The following is a 5,101-nucleotide window of genomic DNA, read 5'->3' on the forward strand; positions in this document are numbered from 1 at the left end:
CGCTCCACAGAGGGTCCCCAACAAATGCCCCACACACATCTCAATGTGCATTGAGAACATCTCCTGAAGTTGTCGACGAGAGATGTTCCCAATACAAAGTTGGGATATGCTGTGCGGCTTTTATGGGGTGCCCTCTGTGGGGTAAAGATGTGATTCTAATATTTTAGGCCTACAGGCTTAGGCTCAGGTCCAAAACACTTTTTTTTTTTTTTTAGGTTGGGCTTAGGCTTTCTCAAAAAATCCTAGCCTGTAATGACATTTTATATAATACATATTTTTTTCTTTACTCCTCTTCTATTTTCTCAATCTTTTAGTATTTTGGTTTTCAAGTCATTTAATTTAAATAAATTAGTTTTATTGTTGAGTTAAAATAAAAATTCGTCTTACCCAATTTTCTTGATCAGGTTTGGGGGTTTATACGAGGGTTGGGCTTAAGTTTAAAATCTAGGTCCAATGGTCAGGTTGGACTTAAGCTCATGCCTGAATTCATTAATATAGAGGCAATGCCCATCCCGTGAGCATGTCTACTTTTATGTGCAAATGGACAGGGTCTTACTAGTTTTCTATGCTATTATAAAGCAGATAACTGATTTAACTTTGGTGCAAATCATAAAAATTAAATTTGAATATTTAATGTTGACTTTTTTTTTTTAAAAAACCTCGGTTTATATCTTACCCTTTACTTGCCCATTTGCATATCACATGTCTTACACTAGATTATGTCATTATAGGGTAAAAAACTAAGGATCTGTTTGGCTTGAATGAATAAGAGTCCGAAATTGAAATCGTAATGGTTCACTCCCATTCTGAATGTTTGGTTAAACGGAATGGGAACATTCTACGCGGATGGGGGAATGCCCATTCCCGACCCCACCCTAAGAAATGCCATTCCCATTCCCATTCCGGTTTATGCTTTTTGATTATCTTTCTTTTTTTTTTGACAAAAATACCCCATCGTTTCCAAATTCCAACCCTAATCGACTAGAGGAAGAACCGAAGAAGCGTAGACCTCCAAGATACTCGTCATCGTCGAACCGCCCTCCGATGAGGTAAGATCGTCACTGATCCATTCTTCTTCGGTTCTTCCCCTCCTTCTTCTTCCAAATCAATCATGCATGCTTTGATCTGGGATCTGGGATCTTCTCTTATGCAGGATCTTCTTCTTCTTCCCTGCCTCCTCTTCCTCTCCTTCTTCCTTCTTTTTTTCTTTTAACTGACTACAATATGATTTTTATTTTTTTCTGATCCGCTCTTTCTCTAATTTGGGATTGATTTATTTCTTCACTGCTGCCATTAACGAGTTCTTCAAATCAGTCAATCCAGGTTTCGCTCTTCAAACCAAGCTCTATTTTATAACTTAGAAATCGGTTCAGTAGATACTCAAACCAAATTGGATAATCAATCGGATCTTGTTTGGTATAGATAGATTTGTCACTAAAATCTCACAATCTGAAGCAACAATTGTTCTCTTTTTTACCCAACTAGCAATGTCTTTGCTTCCGGAAACAGAGGCCATCTACGCTGATCATCTTCTACTGCTGCAGCTAAAAACCTGTGCGCAGATCATTTCATAGCAGTTAATTTTTAAGTTGTTATTTTAATAAAAATAATAATTTGATTATTTCTAAGTGCAACTTATTAATAATACACAATATCCAAATCCTTTATGAATCTGATGGATATGATCCAATTCAAATCTGAACATTAATGGATTAAATTTGAATGAGAGTACATCCAATTTGAATCCAATCCATTTGCAGCACTAAATAATTAAAGAAGTCCCTTTGATTGGATGGACATGATTTCCTCAATATATTTGTTATATATACTTAAAGGACATTGAGAAGCCAGAGTGGGGAATGGAGAAGAAGAACATACCTAGACAGGTTATTTCAATTACAAGGAATACTTTCCTTGATATTTCTTAGATAGTTCGTAGCATACATAGATAAACATAAGCAAAGTTATGTTACTATGATTTCCTTTGTTATTTTGAAACAAATAAAAGAACAGTACAAGAAGGCCAGATATCTTGGGTTGGGTGGACCCTAACTGTGATCCTGATATTCCTATTAGTTTAGATGCAGTGATATTTTCTATTGATTGTGTGATTTATAGTAATCATTAATTAGCATCCGATTGATTCAGTTGCTCTCACTTGTATTCCTTGGATGTCATCATGTATCATTATGTTTATTTCTACAAGAAAATGTGAACTTGATAATCTTGCAATGAACTTTAATGAGAGAGAAAAACATCTTGGATCTTGTTATTTGAGATTTGAAAAATTAATATTTTAATGCTTAATGAGACCTTTGTGCATATTCTGTGTTATCTCAGTTGTTTTCTTTAGGTACCATTTTTTATCCATTTAAATATGATGTGTTGCCTTAGACTTTTTTGTGTGTGACCTTTTATTGTTTCCTTGGTTACTATTTCCATAATGGTAGTAGTTAACAAGCATGTCAGTATTACAACCAACAGTTGTCCAATAAAAGTACTCCTCATATAGTTGGGATAAGGCATAGGTGATGATGATGATGATTAGACCTGTTCATGGGCCGGGCCTGGCCCGATCCCTAGACGGGCTTGAACAGGTTTTTTGGCCCGTGGGTTTAACCTCGGGCCAAAAAGCCCGGCCCGCATAAAATTCGAGCCAGGCTCAGGCTTTGCCAAAATAGCCCAGCCCAAGCCTGGCCTATAGTTAAACCTAAGTAAACCCGGCCTAATCTATAGTTAAAACTAAGTAAAAACCCTATGTGATGTCTATTTGAATAAATTTTTTAATTTGAGAAGGTCATTGATTCACTTGTAGGCTCATTGTTCATTTAAATAGGGGAAAAACATTTAAATTAAAATAAAAAATGTCCATTTGAATAAGGAAAATTTTGAATTTCTTTTATTAGATCGGGCTTCGAGCTCGGGCTCGGGCCTAACAGTTTTCTGTTAATAAAGAGTCAAAGCCCGGCCCGAGTCCAGCCCGGCCCGGCCCATGAACAGGTATAATGATGATGATATTTTTCAGTTACTACGTAAAAAACGGAGGATTCAACATATGCCCTAAACCCACGTTGGCTAAAAGGTAACGTATATATAGTTTTCATCCCTTTGATAGTCTAAAAGGTAAGTTTTATATTTGTTGGCCATCATTTTTATACACCAAAAAGAAGGTATTGATCACCATCCTGCTTGAATGTGAACATTTGTTTTTGGTCTATAATATCTAGTTGTTAGAAGCCTAGAGCCCATTGGATTTTAGAACATATTATTCATGTATCCATGTTGAACTATTCATCATGCAGACCTATAAGACTAGAATCATATTTTAAGAAACATCGTTGTCACATAAATTTCTCAACTTTTGGATCACTGTGACTTGAGCGCATATCAAACCAACCTCCCCATTTTTCTTCTACGTTTTTTGTTCAGTGTTTATTTCAGAAAATCATTTTGAAATATATCATAGTTAATCTCTCATTTTTTAGGTGATGTGAAGATATGGCATCCCAGAACCGTATGACAAACTGAAGGAACTAACCATAGGAAGGGTAGTAACTAAAAGAGCATACAAGAATTTATTGAAGGCTTGGAATTGCCAAAGGTACAAGTGGGCATGTATTTATCCACGCTTCAAAAATTACTGAAATAATATTTATGTATAGGTGTTAAACACCTATCCACCCTTTAATGACGTTTCTGCATGAGTGAAATAATTTTTGTTCAATGTTAAAATTTTTATTTTCGTCCTTTTTGGTATTATATATCACGCTATAGGGTTCGATTATGATCAAAAAGATATGATATCAGAAAAATATCTGACCAATCAACTGGAATCATAAATGTAGTGAATCAGGTGTTATTTATCAAAATTCATGGGTGGGTTTTGATTTGTCAAAACCCTTTTCATATCATATCTTTCCCTCATCATAGATTTTCCCAAAATGAAAATCCTTAAAGGAGGTTTAAATCTTTTACCCTAGATTATAAGAATTTCAATAAATTAGAAGTGTTTTCAGATTCAGACAGAACCAGGCAATTGAACCGTTGAACTGGTCACCCTTAAGTCCCAATTTTTTTAGGGGTTTGTACCATTCAGTCCACCCCTAGGTGGAGCTACTAATATACTGAGGATGGACTGAATTCTGTCCCGTGGATTGATGTCAAATTCACAGGTATGAAACCACAGGGTAATGAGCCAATGAACCAGGAAGCAGAAGCAGAATCATCCCTGAATTCTATGGAATTCAAATAAACAAATCTTGGTTATTTGGCTGTTTTATTTATCATATATTTTGGTAGTTCAAATTCTAATTGTTGGTTTTTTTTTCTCATTCGATGGAATCACTAATCGCAGGTCGACCAGTGAAGTTATTGCTCTCTCTGGTCCCTACTGAAAGACAAATTTAAGCATCATAGGATAATTTTTACAGCACGATGATGGAATATGAATAGGGTTAGCCTCTGAACTAGGCGTTTTCACAATTACGCAATTCTGATATTTAACAATAATTATAATTGCTTGATAAAAAAAAAAAGAAACAAAAAGCATTTCATTTGAAAACTTGAATCAAATGCAGATGTCTTTTTTCCTCTTCTTTTTTCTATGCCATCCATCAAAAGAAAAAACACCGATTTCTTTTTTCCTCTTCTATAATTTCTTTTCCTTTGTCTTGCATCTCTTTGATTCCCTTGTTTGATTCAAGTTTCTTCAGTACACTATCTCACAAACATGTGTAAATGAACGGGATTGAATCGAAATTAGATGTATTGGCAAATTCGAGTTTTGACATCGATTTGCTTCAGGAAAAGGCCCATGCTTAGGGTTGGTCTTGGGTTGACATTTAACCCCATCCAACCCATCTAATTTATACCCATATTTTATTAGAGATGTTCAAAAGGGGTTTAAAGTTATTTAATAGGAAATGAGGGATTTAATAGAAGATGGAGATATTACAATCATTGACTATTGAAGAGGGAAGAGGGAGAGGGATATTTAAGAATGACTTTATTAGAGAAGAAGAATAATAGATTTTAATAGAGGAATTAAGGTTTAGGGCTTTTATGAGGAAACCTATCTAATAAAATTTCTCTTTTTAATTTT

The 5,101-nt window shown here is 35.0% G+C and overlaps 1 long non-coding RNA gene across 1 annotated transcript; it reads left to right on the plus strand.

The window, feature by feature from the left end:
- Nucleotides 1-754: 754 nt before the first annotated feature.
- LOC148876042 (uncharacterized) lies at nucleotides 755-3,732 on the plus strand. Its single transcript, XR_016105481.1, has 2 exons — nucleotides 755-1,049; nucleotides 3,486-3,732. It is a non-coding gene; the product is annotated as an uncharacterized LOC148876042 (long non-coding RNA).
- The last annotated feature ends 1,369 nt before the right edge of the window (nucleotides 3,733-5,101 follow it).

The sequence above is a fragment of the Nelumbo lutea genome, chromosome 1, assembly GCF_056320005.1.
Source record: "Nelumbo lutea isolate HS-2025 chromosome 1, American lotus-T2T, whole genome shotgun sequence".
Lineage (NCBI taxonomy): Eukaryota > Viridiplantae > Streptophyta > Magnoliopsida > Proteales > Nelumbonaceae > Nelumbo > Nelumbo lutea.